We start from the raw sequence: 20,179 nt of genomic DNA on the forward strand, positions 1-20,179 counted from the left end.
GCTGTGATGGGAGCGCTCGGGCTCTGCCAGAGGCTGGCTGTGCTTTGGGAATGCGGTGGGAGCGCAGGAATCGGTGTCTGGGCAGATCCCAGGGAGGAGGAGAGGACAGGGAATGCTGGAGGAACCCGAGGTGCTGCTGAGCTTCCAGGATGAATTCCCTGTCCAGGAACGCTGCCCTGCCCAGAGGTGACACCGCAGCTCGGGTGTCCCGCTCCGTCCCCTCATCCCTCCCGGCTGGATGGAAGGAGGGATTTTTCCGCTCGCCCTGCGGGGACGTGAGGGGTTTGTAGAGCAGGAAGGAGCTGCTGCTTTCCCTCCCTGTGCCGCTCTTCCTTCCCCCGTCAGGAATCCTGGCTCTGGGATCCTCCTCGCCCTTGATCCCTGTTTTCCCAGGGGGTGCCATTGGCAGCATCTCTGCCCCGCTGTGGGTGCCGCCCTCACCCCCAGCCTGGATCCAGCCCAATTCCCAGCTCCTCCCTTCTCCCATTGTCCTAATAACTGATTTTCTCTTTTTTTTCATTTTTCTTTTTTTTTTTTTTCTTTTTTTTTTTGGCTGCCTGTTGCAGAGCTCGCTGCTGATTTCCCAGGAGAGGAATCAAAGCCAGAGCACAAACCCAGCCTGGAAAATCACCGCCAGCGGGCAGATCCAGGGATGGAGCCCGGATTGGAGCCGCAGGGATCATCAATATCCCAACCCAAATGAGTGTGTCCATCCAGACAGGGTGCAAGGAGAAGGAACATCCAGCTCTGATTCCCCAGATGTTTCCCCATTCCCTGAGTGAAGGAATTTTTCACCCTGAGCTTTGGTGCTACCCAAAACCTGCTCTCATTATCAGCTGTGGTTATTCCAGGAGCTGGAATTCCAGGATGCTCTTCCCATCCCTGGAATGTGGGAAGCAGCTGCTCGGGGCTTTAACAGCTTTTCCTGGTGGTTTTTAGGCTGTTCCAGCCTCTCCATCCAAACATCACCCAAACACCCCAAACTTGTCTGGGAATCTCAGGGAGAGACGGGATAATTTTGGAAATTATAATTTTGGAAATTATAATTTTTGGAAATCTGCTTTTTCAAAATGCCTCCTGATTGGCACTAATTAAATCCCACTTCTTCATTAAGCGAGTCCTGTTTCAGATCTTGCCTTGCTTTGGTGTCAGCCCAGCAACTTGGATTGCTTGAATCCACAAGGAAATAAAAGAACCCCGCTGGAATTCAAAGTGGGCTTTTAAAAAGACCTTAAAAAGCAGGAAACAAAATAATTAAAATAGTGTCTAGAAATAGCTCCTTGGCCAGCGCTTTCAAACCAATTCAATTGCTCCAGCTCTTGCTGAATTTTGGAGAATTTTAGCCTTAATAATCCGCATTTATTGGTTTCTTTTGGTTTGTTTTGCAACACAAAATATCTCATCAGGCTTTGGCACAAAGGCATCATCTCCTGTATTAAATAACCCAATAAATAAAATATTAAATAAGCCAAATTTCTCTGCACCATTTCCAGCACCTGTTGGCCCCAGAGCTGGGCAGGAACCACGGATTTCTTCCAAGCACCTCTTGCTCTCATTCCTTTTGCTCCCTGTTGAATTGGCAACTATTTTGTCCTGCACATTCCATTTTTTAAAAATCAATCTTTTTAAGCCCGTTTCCAGCTGCCTCCTCAGCGGGGCTTTTATGAATTTGTCCCTGCAGCTTTTACAATAATTAATTGTCCCTGAGCAGTGCCCAGCTCTCCCTGTTTTCCATTCAATCCTTTCTCCAAGCTGGAGTTTTTGTGTCTCAGCCCTTTTGCAGCGGAGGGAGGAGAGGCTTTGTCAGATCTGGATTTCCGAAGCAATTCCAAAGGCAGAATCCTTCGGGATCCCCGTGGGGAGGCTTTGGGTACCTGTCCTCTTCTCTCCTGGCCTTGGGAGAGAGGATCCTGAGCTGAATTAAAACAAAACTCAGGGCTTGGAGCAGCCTGGGGTAGAGGGAGCTGCTCCTGCCCGTGCCAGGGGGTGGGATGGGATGAGATTTAAGATCCTTTCCAACCCAAATCATTCTGAGGCTCTCGGATTCCTCCTTTCCCTCTCGGTTTCCTTGGATTAAATCTGCTTTTTGGAGCCGTTTGGATTCCCAGGGGCTGCGTTTGTGGGGAGCAGCCCTGGGAAGGACTTCTGGATTTTCCGGAAAACTGAGATTTGTGTGGATTTTGGGACGGGGAACAGCGCAGGAACCCAAACCTCGTGTCCAGCCGATTTTGGGGTGCGGGGGGAACAGCTGCATCCCTCTCCCGGATTCCCTGAGCAATTCCAGCCCAGGCTGAGCTGTGGGCAAACACATCCCATAAAATCCGCCTCTGGCGAGAGTTTTTATGCCTTTAGATTCTCTGGAATGCCATTAGCGGATCATTTTCGGGAGTAAAAAGCCCATCTCCTCTGAGAGGCTCCATTCCCGGAGCGGCGCCAGGGATGTTTGAGGGATTTGCTCTCAAACATTAACTCGGCTTGTTCCCGGCTTATTTTTCTTTTCTTTTGGAGTGGAAAAAGCAGGGAGAGGAGGAAGAAACGCCTCAGCCTTAGGGGCGAAGTTGCACAATCCGTGATTGTCCTTGGGGATTTTAATGTCCTTTAAATTCCCCTTTCCGTCCTCTCTTTTGAAGCCTCCGGTTCTCGGCTCTGTGGGGGTGAGAGGTTCCTGGATTGCTGGGAGAGAACTGGAGTGAGAAAGGGAAAAACAGGCTGGGAATGAGAAAGGGAGGAAGAAACTGGGGGGGGAAAAAAAAGAAAAATAAGAGCGAAGAAAAAAGAAAAAAAGGGGGAAAGGAGGAAAAAAAAAGAATAAAAGAGAGAAAGAAAAAAGGAGGCAAGAAAGAAGAAAAGAAAAGGGGAGGAGAAAGAAGAAATGGAATCATAAGAAAGGGAAGCAGATTTGAATCTTATGATCTTAGAGAGTCCTTTTCCAACTTTAATGATTCTACGGGAAAGAACAAAGGGAAGAAATAGGCGGGGATGTAAAGGGAAAGAGAAGGGAAAATAGAAGAAAGGGAAGATAAAAGAAAAAAAGGGAAGGAAGAAGGAAGAATGGAAGAAAAAGAATTATCAGGCAGGAGAAAGACTCGATTTGCTTTCCCCTCTTGCTCCTTGTCTCCTCTTTCTCCATTCTGGAGTGTTTCACTGGAACGTGGTTTTGGGCTCAGTGGGAATCAGGGGGAAAGGGAGGAAGATTCCCAGGATTTCACCTTCCTAGTGGAATGTGTCCCCACCCATGGCAGGGCTTGGAACCCGGGGATCTCTGAGGTCCCCTCCAACCCAAACCATCCTGGGATCCCACGGTCCAGTGATCACGGCCAGAGATTCCCGGGATCAGCCTTTGAGCTCAGCTCCATGCACAGCTCCTTGCCCAGCTGCTGCTGCTGTCTGGGTGATGGGGAATGTCTGTCCCCGTGCCCATCCCAGTGTCCATCCCAGTGTCCATCCCAACATCCATCCCAGCATCCATCCAGTGTCCATCCCAGTGTCCATCCCAACATCCATCCCAATTCCCATCCCAGTGTCCATCCCAGTGTCCATCCTAACATCCATCCCAGCATCCATCCAGTGTCCATCCCAGTGTCCATCCAGTGTCCATCCCAGCATCCATCCCAGCATCCATCCCAGTGTCCATCCAGTGTCCATCCCAGCATCCATCCAGTGTCCATCCAGTGTCCATCCCAACATCCATCCCAATTCCCATCCCAGTGTCCATCCAGTGTCCATCCCAGCATCCATCCCAGCATCCATCCCAGTGTCCATCCAGTGTCCATCCCAGCATCCATCCAGTGTCCATCCAGTGTCCATCCCAGCATCCATCCCAATTCCCATCCCAGTGTCCATCCCAGTGTCCATTCCAATTCCCATCCCAGTGCCCATCCCAATTCCCATCCCAGTGTCCATCTCAGTGTCCATCCAGTGTCCATCCCAAAATCCATCCCAATTCCCATCCCAACACCCATCCCAGTGTCCATCCCAGTGTCCATCTCAGTGTCCATCCCAGTGTCCATCCCAACATCCATCCAGTGTCCATTCCAATTCCCATCCCAGTGTCCATCCCAATTCCCATCCCAACACCCATCCCAATTCCCATCCCAGTGTCCATCTCAGTGTCCATCCAGTGTCCATCCCAACATCCATCCCAATTCCCATCCCAGTGCCCATCCCAATTCCCATCCCAACACCCATCCCAGTGCCCATCCCAATTCCCATCCCAATTCCCATCCCCGTGCCCATCCCAATTCCCATCCCAGTGCCCATCCCAATTCCCATCCCAATTCCCATCCCAGTGTCCATCTCAGTGTCCATCCCAATTCCCATCCCAATTCCCTCTGGAGCCATCCCCTCTCCCACAGCTTCACGCCAAGCTCAGCTCTGCCCAACAGCGGCTCCTTGTCCCCTCCATGTCCCAGCCTTTCACCAGGACAACATCCCGGAGCCGCCTCTCTCCCTCTGAGAGCTCCGGGAAGCACGGCCGGGATTTTTCCCGCTGCCGGCGGGGATTTTTCCGTGTTCCCGGCGGGAGAGCGGAGCGGAGCTGCCGATGGAAGGGAGGGATCGCTGCGTCACCCCTTGATTTACTCCATCCCTCTCCCGCTGCACTGCGGAGCGGATGGAGCCGCTCCGTCCCTTCCCTCCGGGGCTCTGCAGAATTCCACAAACCCGTCGGTTTTTCCCTCTCCCCACCCCGGCTCTCTGGAGCAGGGAAGCTACGGTGAATTTTAAATAAGCTCTGGAAGCCGGAATATCAATGGTGCCGGGGGAAGTGAGGGAAATGCCCCGGGGGAGGGAGATGGTGGCGTTGGGTTGGGGCTGATGGTGACAGGTCGGGACCCACTGAGTGACGGGGACAGAATGAAATCCTGTCATTTGGATTTATTGGATTAATTGGAATTAAATCCAAATCCTTCCTTTTCCCACCAGCGGGGTCATGGATGCTCGGGGGGAGCTGGACCAGTGAAACCCCAGAGGAGAGAGCGGGAGCTGGAAGTTCAGAGAGGAGTTAAAAACTGGTTTAGCTGGAGATGCCGAGGTCTCCGGTCCCTTGGGAAGACGGGGATGTCACTGACCATCCTCCTGCTCCCAAAATTCCCTCACTGCCTCATTTTCGGCCACCTCAGCCTGTGCCAGCGCTGTGACTCAGAGAGGAGCTGGCTGGGTCTCTGTCCTGCGGGTGAATGCACCAAAATCCTGCTCTAAAGTCCCCATCAGCTCTGATTAGGGAACAAGAGGCGCCAATTTTCCTTGCGAGGCTCCTTCCCGGTGCCAGCTCCTGTGGGATTATTGATGGTCTCTTTGTCCTGGGAGTTTGGGAGCTCAGGAACACTTCACCCCCGAAATTTCAGCTCTTCTCTTTGCTCTGAGCATGATTCTCTGGCTCCTGAGTTTAATTGTGCTGCTAGTTTCTCTCCTGGAGCAATTAAACCCCAAAATGTCAGAGCAGGGGAATGTTGGCCACAAACTCCACAGGGCACCGTTGGATCCTGCCCTGGCTCTGGAAAATCCTCTGGTTTGGGATCACCAGGCGCTGTTTGGGTGAATTGTTGACAGTTTTGGGAAGGAAATCTCGTTATCAGGACTGAATCATCGGAGGAGAGAAACTCCGAGTGACTGAGTTTAATCCTCAGGCTCGGCTCAGCAGGGAGGGATGTCCAGGATCTGGGATGGTTCAGGGATATCCCTGCTCCAGCTCCTGGGTCCTTCCCTAGTGCTGGATCCCTCTGGGATCTGTTCCATGGCTGCAGGAATCATTTCTGGGGCGTGATGCTCATCCCAGAAATCCCAGGCTGTCTGGGGAAGGTGGGGATGTCTCCAGAGCCATCTGGATTTCTGCCAGTCTGAGGAGTGGAACAGAGCGTCCCTGTCACGGGAAAATCCCTTGGGAAGAGCTTTGGCACCTCCTGGCAGCACCTGCCCTGGCTGTCATCACACCTTGGCGGTTCCACACGGGATGAGCTACGGGAGATGTCCCAGAGGGGCCCTGCCACCCTCTCCAGGGGAATTCCAGCCGTGGTGGCACCACCAGGAGCCACCTGCCAGCACCTTCCAGCCTTTCTGCGCCGCTGGAGGATCCGCTCGGCGCCCCACGGGAGCGGCCCATGGGGAGGGAAATCCGTGGCACCACAAGTTCTCCCAGAAAAACCCCAAAATTAGGAGAGGAGTGGGGCTGACCTGTGGGGAAATCGCTGCTGGAGACACCACGGGGGGGAAAACTCAGCTGGAAAGGTGGGAAGAAAAGGGAAATGAGTGTTTAATTCCCTCTGGGGAATGAGCTGAGGCAGGAGAAGCTCGATGTGGGTGGGAGAGGCCGGGCAGAGCATCCTGCCTGTTATAAATTGCATTTTCCAACCCATCCCAAACTTTTGTGTCAGTTAATTCAGCGCCCGGCTCTGTGGCGGATAAATCCAGGGCAGGTTTGTAAATGCTGCATTGCTGGCAGCCAAAACACAAATACAACCTGAACGGCTGCCAAATGGGAAAAAGCAGGGGAAACAAAGGAAAAAAAAAAACCTCTGTGTCAGGATTTACAGCCCTGGAAAAGAACAGGCTCAGCTTGGGTGGCTGGGAAGGGGCTGGCACCACTCCTGACTTCCCTCCTGGGAAAGAGATTTGGGAAAAAGAGGAAGAAAAGCTGTTTTCAGGCTCCTGGAGCTCTGGAGAGGGTCCTGGGAAGGGATTTGGGTGGGTTTTGGGCCTCTGGGATGCTGCAGGCTCAGGGAAAGGCATGTTTGGGAAAGTGGAAGGGGAAAAAGGTAAAATTCAAGCTGTGGTGCAGGACTGGTGTTTCCTTCCTTCCTTCCTTCCTTCCTTCCTTCCTTCCTTCCTTCCTTCCTTCCTTCCTTCCTTCCTTCCTTCCTTCCTTCCTTCCTTCCTTCCTTCCTTCCTTCCTTCCTTCCTTCCTTCCTTCCTTCCTTCCTTCCTTCCTTCCTTCCTTCCTTCCTTCCTTCCTTCCTTCCTTCCTTCCTTCCTTCCTTCCTCCCTCCCTCCCTCCCTCCCTCCTTCTTTTCCCACTTTTATTCTTTTCCTTCCCTTTTTCCCAGGTTTTGCACTCCTTGAGTGGCTGCTCCAGGTTGCAGCTGGGATTTTCCCAGTGCCTCCCATTCCACCTCCAACCACCCAGGTGATCCCAGTGGTCTCCAAAATTTGAGGATGGGCTGGGAGGGACCTTCCCCACCCATCAGCAGGACAGGATTTCTCCGAGGTGGGGAAATCCAGGACTCAAATCCCCACATGGGAACGCTGGGCAGCCACGCAACCACGGATCCCTGGCTGCTGCATCCCTGTCCCCGTGTCCGTGTGTCCATCCAGTGAATGCCCAGCAATTCCAGCACTGTGCCCCTTTCCTGCAGCTCCAGGAGCAGCATTTTCTCCTCAGGAGGAGCCCTGGGAATGCCAAATCCCAGCCATGTGTTTATTGGGCTGACCTGGGTGACTTTCCCTGCTTTTCCCATTCCCATTTCCCATTTCTCCCGGAAAAAGGAAGGCACAAACACCCTCCTGAGGTTTTCCCCCATAAAACTTCTCTCTCCACCTTCACAGAATCCAGCAGGGATGCACGTTAACTGCTGTTTCCCCCGGTGCTTGTGCCCTCGGGAATGTTTCCTCCCGGGGATTGTGTATTCAGGAATATCAAAGCCCAGGGGTTGTTTTTCCTTTCAGCAGCTGAGAGATGACTCCGCTGAAGATCAAAGCCACGGTTCTGGCATCTCTCAAACCCTCTCCTCTCCCTCCCCTTCCGAGGAGATGCAGGTGTTGGAGGGAATATTCATGGAGAGATCTTCCAGGATTAACCCTTCATGGGGGGCTGGGGAAGGGCAGAGGCTCCAGTTTGCTGTGTGAGGAGCCACTTGTCCTTGCTGGAGCATCCCAGCAGGATGTATTCCCTGGGATAAGGGATATTTGTTGAGTTTATTCCCAAAACAGGGCACTCTGGCAGCTGGAAGTATCCCATCCCACATCCTGTGAGCTCCAGCCCTTTCCCAGCTCCCAAATTAAAGCCTTGTGCTGCAGGCCCAGCAAACTTTCCTTTTCCCTGCGGGAATTTCAGCTGCTGCTGCTTTAATTCCTCAGAGCAGCGGCCTGAGCAGGGATCGATATCCTGCAGGATTTGCCAGAAAACAGCCCTTGGAATGAGATGGTTGATGGTGGCTCCGAGCTGGGGTCCCAAATCCAGCACCTGGACCTTCTGCCTGCCCTGGGGCTTCCTGGCCAGGCTGGGGTTTGCCCCTGGGATCGATCATTCCATGCTGGGAAGACGCAGCAGCCAAATCCCTGCGCGGCAGTGCCGGACAGGACTCGGTGGCAGCATCGATCCCGGAGCTTGTTAAACAACCTGAGTGTCTGGGAAAGGTTCTCCTTGCTCATCCCCACGTGGGAATGGAGAGTGCTGCTGGAAGCTCCTGATCCAACAGGGATTTTTTCCCCCCTCCATGGGGAAGTGGTGTTTTTCATGGAATTCCAGAGCAGTTTGGGTTGGAAGGACCGTGAAGCTCATCCCATGGGCAGGGACACCTCCCACCATCCCAGGGTGCTCCAGCCTGGCCTTGGACACTTCCAGGGATGGAGCAGCCACAGCTTCTCTGGGAAAGCAAAGCAGAATGCCCAGGGTGTGGGAAAAGGGACCCTCTAAAAACCAGAGAGAAGAGAAATAACAACAAACGCACCCCAAATCCCACCGTGTGCTGCCAGGGAGCGTCCGGACGGGATAACCACGGGATGGACACCTGGAAAAACCAGGAGATGATGAATTCCATCCATCCAGCTCTGGGCTGGTCCCAGCCTTCCCGGTACTCGGTGCCGTGGTGACCTGGCACTGCCATCCCCCCTGCCTGGCAGCCTTTGTGCCTCTCCCTGCGATCCGTGTGCGATGCTCGGGCTGGGGAGGGGAGGGGGAGCCGCCAGCTGAAATCTCCTTCCGTGTGCTGGCAGAGCAGGAGGATATTCTTGGAGCGGGGCTGGGGAGCCGGCAGACACCTGCCGGGCTGGGCTTTTCTTTCCCAGTGTAAAATTTCCATTTGGGAGCGAGATAAAAGCGGGGCGGTGCTTCCCCCTCTCCTCGCTCCCAGCTCCCTGCGCCCGCCGGGAATGCAGCCTGGAGACGGGAATTGATGCGGACGGATCAAAAATCAAAAATCCCGGGCAGAGCCGGGATCTGGGATCTCTTCAGAGCAAGTCTGGCACGGGGGGATTGTCCTCGGCCACCGGCTGGGACACGGAGGTGCCACCAGTGCCACAGGGGGCCTGGCTTGGGGACAGCAGCACCCCCAGGAGCGGCACCCACCCTGCCGTGCCCAGCCTGGAGCTGGGAATTTTGGGGGTGCAGCGCATCCCACTCTCCCGATCCCGGGATTGCAGCCGCCCTATCCCCATCCCTTCCCTCCGGCTGGCGGCTGCCACAGCCCGGGCACGGCAGCAGCCCCCGGCCGTGGGAATGGGAAGTGGAGAAGCTCTATTTTAAACCACCGCTGTGGGTTGGTGACCTAGAAAAGCAGCTCCGGGAGCAGGAGTGTGAAGTCCAACCTCCCCCGCTGCGAGCGGGGCCGCCGAGCACGGGGTGACCTAAATAAAGCCACGGGAGAGGGGTCGGGGGTGCTGCTCCCCCAAATAAAACCGTGGAGAGGAATTAGGGTGCTGATCCCCCAAATTAAACCATGGAGAGGATTTAGGGTGCTGCTCCCCCAAATAAAACCATGGAGAGGAATCAGGGTGCTGCTCCCCTAAATAAAATAATGCAGAGGGGTTGGGGTGCTGCTCCCATAAATAAAACCATGGAGAGGTGTCGGGGTGCTGCTCCCCCAAATAAAACCATGGAGAGGAATCAGGGTGCTGCTCCCAGAAATAAAACCATGGGGAGGAGTCAGGGTGGTTCTCCCCCAAATAAAACCATGGAGAGGAGTCAGGGTGCTGATCCTCCAAATAAAACCATGGAGAGGAATCAGGGTGCTGCTCCCAGAAATAAAACCATGGAGAGGAGTCAGGGTGGTTCTCCCCCAAATAAAACCATGGAGAGGAATCAGGGTGCTGATCCCCCAAATTAAACAATGCAGAGGAATCAGGGTGCTGCTCCCCCAGCCCCAGGTTTGCAGCTCCACCCCAGCACCATCCCTGCGGGTTTCAGAGGGATAAGAGGCGTTTAAAAGGATAAATCCCTGCGGTTGGCAAGGAGCAGCTCTGGGGGTCCCTCATTCCGGAGGGTTAGGGAAGATATCCATGGAATATTTCAGCAGCGCTTTGGCAGAGCTGATGCTCCTGGTTGAGGGGTGGGAGGGGAGATAAGGCTGAGGAGAAAGCTCCTTCCTCCCCTCTTTTTTAATGTGCTGTCAGGAGGAATTTCAATTATTTAAAGCTCACAGGTACGTGCTCCTTGCAGCCTCCGAAATGAAACAACGCCCGGCTCCCCTCAGCCCCCAGCCCGGGAAGGTTCTGAGCCGCTGCCTTCAGCTCAGTGCAAGGCAGGCCAATTAATTAAATCAGTAAATAAGTTCTCCTAATCCCATTAACAAAAGAGGAGCTGCAGATTAAATCTTTGATGGCACTTGCTGCAAAATTAATGCAGGCAGTCTGTTAGGAAATATATTCTCCCCCTCACCTCGGCAAGGATAACGGCGCAGTTTTATAGGACAGGGCGTTATCAGGAATGGGAAATGGATGTAAAACCAGCCCAGATCTCATTAAAAGGCTGTAATGAGCTGCAGACACCACGAGCTGGGCCTGCTGAGCTCGGGGCTCTGCGGTGCTGCCACGCCAGGTCCTGCCTGTGCCAGCACGGGGAGGGCACACTGCGGGTGCTGCTGAGGGGTTTGGGGGTCCCTGGGGGTTTTCTCGGCTCTGGGGTGAGGCAGGAGGAGGCTGGGAATGGGAATTTTTCTGGGATGAGAAGGAGCAGGGTGGGATGCTGGAGCCCCCGGCTGTGGGAGCTCCCTGGCATTCCCGGCAGGTTGGGAGCAGAGACACAGGAGGTGCTTAAAAACATCCCGGAATCCTCCCAAGGTGCTGCTCCTCTTCTCCAGAGGAGAAAATCCCTTTCCCAGCCCTTGGAGCAGCTGGCTTCCTGTGGCACCACCGGAACCAAGGGACAAGGTGGGGAAAAATCCCTTCCTTCTTTTATTCACGGCTTTTTTATTTATCCCAGCGCTTTCACTGGGGGAAGAACCGAGGGTGTCTCCTCTGCCTTGTTGGGTGTTTCTGGGGCCGGGCTGGAGGTGTTGATGATCCAGCCGTGTCCCCAGGGAGAATCCCAGGGATGGTTTTCTCCTGCTCCAAGCCTAAACCTCGGCTTGGGGTTTTCTCTCCGGGAGAAATGAGGGGCAAACCCTGTGGTGCCCGAGGTTCTGGGAGAACCTCAGTGGGTTCAGCGAGCTTGGGCTGTGCCCATCACTCCTTCTCCATTCTCCTCCTTCTCCATTCTCCTCCTTCTCCATTCTCCTCCTTCTCCATTCTCCTCCCTGTCCTTTCCCCAGAGTCATTCCCAGCGAGGAGCTGGGAACTGGGGATGGATTTGGGGTGCTGGATGGTGAATCCTTCCTCATCTTTCTTGTGTTTTAAACCCCTCTTAAGCCCTCGGTGGGTGTGATGGGCACAGCCTGTCCTTGTCACATTCCAGGAGATGCTGGAGGCAGATCCATCGGGATCTGTGGCCAGGCCAGCTTGGGGGGAAGCAGCTCAGTGATATACAGGAGTGAAAAACGCTCCCCTGGGTGCCTGAGCTGCCATCAATCCTTTTAATTTAACTCGTTGGAGCTGCTCAGGGAGGACCTGACGTGCTCCTGATTTATTTTCCCTGTGCTGGAATCAGCAGCTGTTATCCAGAGTTTTTGCGTGCCTGAGCTCCAAGAGTTTATCCATTGCCACCGAAACTCTTTTAATCTTAATTAAATACAGAAGAAAATTGCTGTATGAAGTTCCCATTCCATTTTTCCATCGGACCCCGTTGATAGCAGAGGGATAATCCCTGTGCTGGCTCATCCCTCGCTATCTCCTGTCTGCTGCTTCAATTAGACCCCACTAATTGGTGCTGTAAATGAGGGGAGAGGTTTCCTCATGGATTTTCCATCTCCATCCTTGGATGCTGAGCTCCATCTCCATCCCCGGCTCCATCCCCATCTCCATCCCCGGCTCCATCCCCAGCTCCATCCCCAGCTCCATCCCCAGCTCCATCCCCAGCTCCATCCCCAGCTCCATCTCCATCTCCATCTCCATCTCCATCTCCATCTCCATCTCCATCTCCATCTCCATCTCCATCTCCATCTCCAGCTCCAGCTCCAGCTCCAGCTCCAGCTCCAGCTCCATCCCCAGCTCCATCCCCAGCTCCATTCCTGTCCCCATCCCCAGTTCCAGCTCCATCCCCAGCTCCATCCCCAGCTCCATCCCCAGCTCCATCCCCAGCTCCATCTCCATCTCCATCTCCATCTCCATCTCCATCTCCATCTCCATCTCCATCCCCATCTCCAGCTCCAGCTCCATCCCCAGCTCCATCCCCAGCTCCATTCCCATCTCCATCCCCATCTCCATCCCCAGCTCCATCCGAGGGCAGGGAGCAGCTGGAGCTGACACAGGTTGGATACTCGGACCTGCATCCATGAACTCTCTGTTATCCCTCGGTTATTCCCACGGAATTCAGCGGGAATAAACCCAACAGGAATCCAGCCTGGAGCAGGGAAAGGCTGCACAGCCCCAAGAATTTCCAGGATTTTTGCCTCTGTGCTGGGATTTGATCATCCAGAAAGGATTTGCTGCTCCACCCAGACCTGGGTGGGATGGTCTGGGGTCAAAGGGAGGGGGAAGCTCCATGCTCAGGCAGATCCCAAGGGAAACACAACAACTCCTGGAGAACCAGAGGGGCAGCAGGGGTGAAGATACAGCAGGGAGGAAATAAATATAAAAATGAATATAAAAGTAAACAGATAAATGAATAGATCAATAAATATATAAATAAATATAGAAATGAATATAGAAATGAATATAAAAATATATAAATGAATATATAAATGAGTATATAAATAAATATATAAATAACTATAAAAATAAATATATAAATAAATATATAAGGGAATATATAGATGAATATATAAATACATATATAAACGAATATATAAATAAATATATAAATGAATACATAAATGAATATGTAAATGATTATAAAAATAAATATATCAATATGTAAATGAACATATAAATAAATATAAAAATGAATATATAAAAGAATATGTAAATAAATATATAAATGAATGTACAAGTGAGTGTGTAAATAAATATAAAAAATAAATATATAAAAGAATATGTAAATAAATATATAAATAAACGTACAAATGAATGTGTAAATAAATGTAAAAATAAATGTATAAATGAACATAAAAATGAAAGGTATAAATAAATATAAAAATGAATGTATAAATAAATATACAACCCTCCCTGCTTTGATCTGCTGGAGGATCTGCCAGACTGCCAAACTGCACTTCCAATTCCACAAAAAGAAAAAAAAAAATTTCCAACTGGCTCTTTTATTTTCGAAGAAGGGCTAAAAAAAGGAGAGTGGAAGTGCCAGGGATTTAGAACAGACAAGTGCAGGTGTTGCTTTGTTTCCTTTCTGGAAAGCCACTTTTAGATCTGATTTTCAAATTGCTGCTGCTTTTTGTGAATCTCCAAGGAAGGTGTCAAGACAGATCAGCTTGAAAGTCCCTGTGCTGCTCTCTCCAAGTATTTTGCATAAGTGAGGCAATTCTTTTGCTAAATAAAAACACAGAGTTGGGCCTGGAAGAGAAGAAAATGTCCATCAAGGATCCAGATGATGCCAATCAACACTCAGCCTTCAGTGCTGCAATATTTTCCTGGCTGAAGGCAGGGAAAAGCTCCATCCTTCAAGGGTTTCTCTCTTCAGGGATTTCTGTTTAAATCCCCCATGAAAAGCAGGGTTTTCACCAGGGGTTTACTTGCAGCTGGGGGAAACCTTTTATAGGGAAGAGGTGAAATCTGGAGGAATGAGGAACTTTCCTCCCCCAAGGTCTTGGCCAGGGGCAGCGGGGTCCTGGCTGGTGCCTGGGGGTCAGGAGGTCTTTAGGGTTTGGGAAGAGCTGCCAGACTTTGGGATCTGCAGGAACTGGGAACTGGGAGGGGCAGCAGCTCCCACAGCTTTTGGTGGATGCTGCAGGTGGGAAGGGTGTGGGGATCCTAAAGCTCATCCCATGGGCAGGGACTCCTTCCACCATCCCAGGCTGCTCCGAGCCCTGTCCAACCTGGCCTTGGACACCTCCAGGGATCTCTGGGCACCCTGAGCCAGGGGCTCTCACCCTCCCAGGGAACAATTCCTTCCCAATATCCCATCCATCCCTGCCTCTGGCAGTGGGATTCCCTGTGTCCTGTCCCTCCATGCCTTGCTCCAAGTCCCTCTCCAGCTTTCCTGGAGCCCCTTTAGGCCCTGGAGAGGGCCCCAAGGTTTCCCTGGAGCCTTCTCTTCTCCAGGTGAACATTCCCAGCTCTCCCAGCCCGGCTCCAGCAGCTCCAGGGCCTCCCTGTGCTGGGATCCCAGAGCTGGGGAATCTCACCAGAGCGGGGAGGAGGGGACCTGCAGTGGTTTGGGATGGGATGGGATGGGATGGGATGGGATGGGATGGGATGGGATGGGATGGGATGGGATGGGATGGGATGGGATGGAGTGAGATGGGATGGGATGGGATGGGATGGGATGGGATGGGATGGGATGGGATGGGATGGAGTGAGATGGGATGGGATGGAGTGAGATGGGATGGGATGGGATGGGATGGGATGGGATGGGATGGGATGGGATGGGATGGGATGGGATGGGATGGGATGGGATGGAGTGAGATGGGATGGGATGGGATGGGATGGGATGGGATGGGATGGGATGGGATGGGATGGGATGGGAAAGGGGATGGAAGATGAGGGTGAGAGAGGGTTGGGGAGGAGGATGAATGGAAGAGACACGGAGCAGAGGACGAGCCCGCAGCTGCCGCTGCCCCCCCAGCCGGCTGCGGGAGGGGAGTGCCGGGGGGGCCGAGCGGCTGCGCCTGGGAGGGGGGCGGCTCCTTGGGGCGCGGAGCGGGGCGGCTCCGGCCGTGTCCCCTCCCGTGTCCCCTCCCGTGTCCCCTCCCCGCGCCGCCCCGCGCCCTCCGCAGTGCTGCCGCCGGAGCCGCGCAGCGCCAGCGCGGCCGTGAGCGGGGAGCGGCCCCGGCACCCCGAACCCCCGGCACCCCGAACCCCCGGCACCCCCAACCCCCGGCACCCCGAACCGCCGGCACCCCGAACCCCCGGCACCCCGGCCCAGGTAAGGGGCGATCGGGGCTCCCCCGGCGCCGCAGCGGGGCGTGGCAGCGGGGCGGGGGTCTCAGGAGGGACAGGGATGGGGATGCAGCTCGGGGGGGGTCGGGATGCGCGGCCGGGGCTGTTCCTCGCCCCCGCACCCCGCTCTCGGCCCGGGGAAAGTTGCGGCACCCCGGAGCGTGCGGGCGGGGGGTGACACCGGTGACACCCCCGCCCCTCACCCGGGGGTGGCCGCGGCTGGAGCGGGTCCCCGGCGGTGCCCGGGGCTGGCGGCGCCCGTGGCTGCGGGTGAGGGGGGCTCCGGGTGCTGCTGCTCGTCTTGGCCGTGTGCGGACAACTTTAAAGTGTGTCGGGCATTTGCGACGGGTGAAGCCCCCAAAATTGGCTCTTTTCCCCCGTCCCCGGTGGGAGCTGCGGTGGCTGAGCCCCTTCCCAGAATCCTGGCAGCGGGGGGATGCGGGGAGCGCCCTGACCCTGCTGCTGGGACATTTTGGGGTGCTCCGCTCCCTGCTGGGGCTCTGCGAGGGCATCACTGCCCGGCTCAGGGTGGTCCGTGGGCTCTGGCAGGTGCTGCTCCTTTCCCAAGTGATGCAAACGGCACCAAAAACCTTTCTGGAGTAGCCTGGAACGTCCAGGAGGCAAAAACCACCTCGGGAATGAGGCTGAGGCTGCTGGAAGCCGTCGCTCCCAAGGATGGGTTCTTCCAGAAAAGGCACCTGATTCTGTCTCTTGTCGGTGTCTTTCTGATAATTCTGGCTGTTAGCTGGAGCGGCAATTTGTCTTTGTGCGGTGATGAACACTCCTTCATTTCCCTGCTCAAACAGCTCTGAGCAAAGGCAGCTGCCCCGGCTCTGCTCGGGGCTCGGGCCATGCCACGCTCCTCCCGGGATCCTGGGAGCGAGTGTGGATCATCCTGATCTCCCTCTCACCGGGAGCTGGCAAGAAAGGGAAAAAAAATAAAACCCAAAAAAATAAGATACCACAAGGCTTCCAAACACGGCCAGTTGGCTCCAGGGAGGCAGAGATGAGAACAGATGAACCATTTGCTTTAATTACTGGTATCAAAAGCCCAGGCTGCAGCTTAGCCTGAAAATAAATATTGTTAATGTTGTGACACTGGGCTCAATTTGATGATGCATCATTCATCCGGGAGGGATTGAGCGAGCCGCTGCTGGAGGGCTGACTCAGATCTGCCTCAGGGATTCCGTGGGGAGGGATCAGCCCGGGGCCGAGCCCCACAGCGGGAATTGCTGTCGCATCCCGTGGGTTTCTCCGCCGGGCATCCCGCAGGAGGGGAGCGCTGGGTGGGCGCTGCCCGCCCGCAGCAGCCTCGGGCAGCGCTGTGGCACCGCCGGGCGATGCGGTGGGAGCCGCTGGCCGTCACCTGCAGGGTGAGGATCCAGAGAATCCCAGCCCCGCCAGCCCCGCTTCCCTTCCCTCCACGGAGTCCCCTCTGCGCTGCCCCGGCTCCTGCTGGCCCTGGGAAAAGCACATTTTTTTTTGGCGTGGAGCGCTCCGAGCAGCCCGGAGCTGATTGCGGGATCCGCGTGGGGTGAAACATTCCCAGCTTTGGAAAGGGCGAGGGGAGGAGAACCGAGGGAGGCTGAGGGGGCTGAGCCCGGCTCCGTGCGCCACTTTGGGGGGACTTTCCGTGGGGGATGCCAATGAGGCTGTCCCCGCGCTGCGGTGGCAGCGGTGACCCGCGGGCCAGCTCGCTGGTGGCCCCGGCTCGGTGCCCTCCTCCTGCCCGCAGCCCGGTGACGCCGCCACTGCAGTCACTGCCAATTAGCGCTGGGAGTAATGAACCTCTCCGGGTGGTCCCAGCCGAGCCTCAGGGGCTGGCGAGGGAGGGAAGGAGGGGTCTCTGCTTCCCAAGGCCGGGCTGATGAATTCCCCCGCCTTCCTCAGGGCCGGGGAGTGGCGGGGGGTGAGGCCGGGCTGGTTTTTAAGGGTTCATGTGCTGGGGGGAGCAATTCCCTTCTCCGGCCCTGGCAGGCTGGGGTGCAGCTCTCTGCTCTGGATCTGGGGTGCCGGCGGTGTCTGGATCCGTGAGAGGGGGTTGTGGGCAGGAACTGGGGAAACTGGGAGCCCGGAGCGTCCCAGGCTGGTGCAGACCCCGGGCCGGCCTTGGGGATGACACCCCCGCTATTGTCATCCGCGGGGTGACACCGCGGCCCTCCGCCATCCCTGCGGGGACTGTCACCCTCCCCTGGCAGCCAGCAGGACCTGCCACCTCCGAGCTCACCCGGCTGGTGCTTCCCAGCGCCGAACCTCCCGCTGTCGCTGGGCGCTGGATCCCAGCTGGAATTCTGCTCTGTCCCCACCGAGGGGGCGATGCCCGCTCCCTGTGCCCGAGCCCTGCAGGGATCTTCCCGTTGCTAAGCAGCTCCTGAGGATGGGCAGCACCAGCGGGTGGGCTCAGGGTGTGCCCAGACCTCACCTGGATCTGCCCCTCCGGCAGCCCCGGGTGAGTGGGATACACCCAGGAGCTGTTAATTTATTTAATATTTTTCTTTTATTTATTTATTATTTTTTTTTTGCCATTGTCTTTAATCAAGAGGAGTAAATCCTTGTGACAGCATCCTAACAGCGTTCGGTTGGGAAGGGAGCTGCTGGAGGAAATGTCAACGTGCTGCTTAAATAAAATTGACTGAGCTGCTGCTCAGCTGCCTTGGGATGCAGCTTTGTCTGGAGGATGACGGGGAGCTGGGAATTCAGGGGGAGTGGAATAAAGGCAGCTCCCAGCACCTTGTGGGAATTTAAAGGCAGCTGTGGCACAAGCCAAGCCAAAAGGAATTGGTGTTCCCAAAGACTCCCAGCGGCTGTGGTGTGGATTTACCTGGAGGACATCGCTTTGCTTTTCCTGCCTCTGTCACTGTCACCTGTGGGCTGTGGCTGTCACACTGAGCTTTAATTTACTAATTAGTACCACACTGACCCGGGAAGTTGTGGGGCAGCAAGGAGAAGGGCTGAAGGATGTGGCGACCCCAGGGCCGGCTCTGGGTCTTTCCCAAAAGCTGCATTCCCAGGGCCCCTCAGCCTCCGTGGGGCGGCCAGGGGTCTGATCCCACCCCGTGGCTGTCGGAGGATTTGGGAACACGGAGCTGTGACACCTGGGGCTCCCTCTGGGATTGTCCTGTCCCAGCCCAGGTGTCCGGGAGGAGCTCCAGCCCGGGCAGCTCCCAGCCAGCCGAGCTCTCCCTCCCTCCTTCTGCTCCTCAAGGCGAGCTGGGGCCGTGGGCTGCTCCCCGAGCACCATCCATCGGGCAGCTTGCCCAGTTTTTCCCGAACTTCCTAAAACCATTCGCACGTGGGACGAGAGAAATGACGGAATAGCGGGATTTGAGGGAGTTTGGGCGTGTGGGACCCGGCGGGGCTGGGCTGCCCTGCTGCCCCTCCCTGTGCCTGATCATCTTGCAGCGTTGCACGGCTGCTCCCGCAGATGTTTTGGGGGACATTTCCCCTTTTTTTCCCCCCTCTGCAGGCAAATCCAGCGGTACCAAATCCCGCCTGGAGCCAGAGGACAGTGAGGACTGCCTTGAACATGTTCCATAGGGAATGGTGCGGGATGTGCAGTGGGAAAACTCCTTTTCCTGGGAAGGGACAAGCCTGGATGTTTGGAGATGCTCAGGGCACATCTGGATGTGGGGTGTGGTGTCCGTGCCAGGTGTTTGGGCGGGATTTGGAATTCCCTGTGGTTTGCAGCCCTTCCTGGGTGCCTGGGTGGAGCAGGGCAGGATGTGGTCCTGATGGACTTGGGAAATGGCTGGAAATGCCCCCGGGAGCTGGGAGAGGTTTCCAGCCAAACTCGGTGTTTTGGGATGTGTGCCCTGGGTGGTGAGGAGACAATTCCACCCTGGCTCATCGCAGCTTTGGCATTTGCTCCTCACACTGCTCATCTGGGGAGGGTCTCAGTGAGTCCTTGTCACCCCAAAACAAGCCCCACCAGGCAATTCCATCCTCATCCCCTACTTTTCCATCCCCAGCTCCAGCTGTGGAGCGTAAACCTTCTCCGGTGCCAACATGCAAACCCCACCATCCCAACAGAGGATCAGCTTGGATCCATTCCACTTCCAAACCTCCTGCTTGGTGGTGACACCCAAAAATCTCCCGCCTGGCTCTGGAGCAGCAGCTTGGGTTGGTTGGTTGGGGTCTGGCTGCTGCCGCTGCTCCGTGCTCCAGGTGAGTGGATGATCCCCAAAATCTGCCTTTTTCCACCCAGATTAATCGCATCAGGCTTTGTCAATGGAAAAATTACCTCATCATTGGCACTGGCAGGTGGTGAGAGCAGCAGACTTATTCAATATTTAAGAAAGCTGCATTGCAGAGCTCAGGAGGCTGGAGGGAGAAATAGGTTGCCTGTGTCAGTGTCTGCTGCTGGAGACAATCTCTGCAGGCATCGGCTGGCAATGCTGGAAAAACCTCACCCTTGCCCCAGGAGCCCAGAAAAGAGGGAATTTTCTCTCTTCTCCTCTGGTTTGGCATTCCCAGGGGTGCGTGAGGGCAGCGCTGTGTGCTGGGCTCTCTCTGCAGGTGTTCAGCTGAGGGTGGCTCTGGGCCCCATGGTGGGATGGGCTCATTCCATGGGGATCCCACTGCCTTTCCAAGCCTCCCACGGCTGCTGGAGGCCGAACGGGACCTGCCAGCTCCTGACACCGCACCTGCCGGATTTTGGGTGCTGGAGGTGGGCCCGCGAGGCGGCGGCTCCTGGCGCCGACCGCTCCGGGAGAGGGATCCACGGGAGGCCTTCAATCCCGCTTTATTAAAGCATGACCAGATCCACGGGCTCCGTCACACAGGAGTAATGGAGCGGCGTGATTGGAGTCATGTGGCCCTTCCTTAAGGCCAGAAATTAAGACCTCACTGCTATTCCTGGCTCTGCCCGGGACGCGCCGCCTTGGCG

At 55.3% G+C, this 20,179-nt stretch overlaps 1 protein-coding gene across 4 annotated transcripts in view; it reads left to right on the plus strand.

The window, feature by feature from the left end:
* Positions 1-15,175: 15,175 nt before the first annotated feature.
* RPH3A (rabphilin 3A) overlaps positions 15,176-20,179 on the plus strand; it is a 29,821-nt gene continuing 24,817 nt past the window's right edge. For 3 of the 4 annotated variants that reach the window (XM_086855919.1, XM_086855922.1, XM_086855921.1), the window contains exon 1: positions 15,176-15,280. The gene's annotated coding sequence lies outside the window, so the exon portion shown is untranslated. Of the gene's footprint in view, positions 15,281-19,282; positions 19,459-20,179 lie in introns of those variants that run through there. The other variant, XM_086855920.1, reaches the window with a different exon arrangement.

Source organism: Cyanistes caeruleus, chromosome 18, assembly GCF_971803275.1.
Source record: "Cyanistes caeruleus chromosome 18, bCyaCae1.hap1.1, whole genome shotgun sequence".
Classification (NCBI taxonomy): domain Eukaryota; kingdom Metazoa; phylum Chordata; class Aves; order Passeriformes; family Paridae; genus Cyanistes; species Cyanistes caeruleus.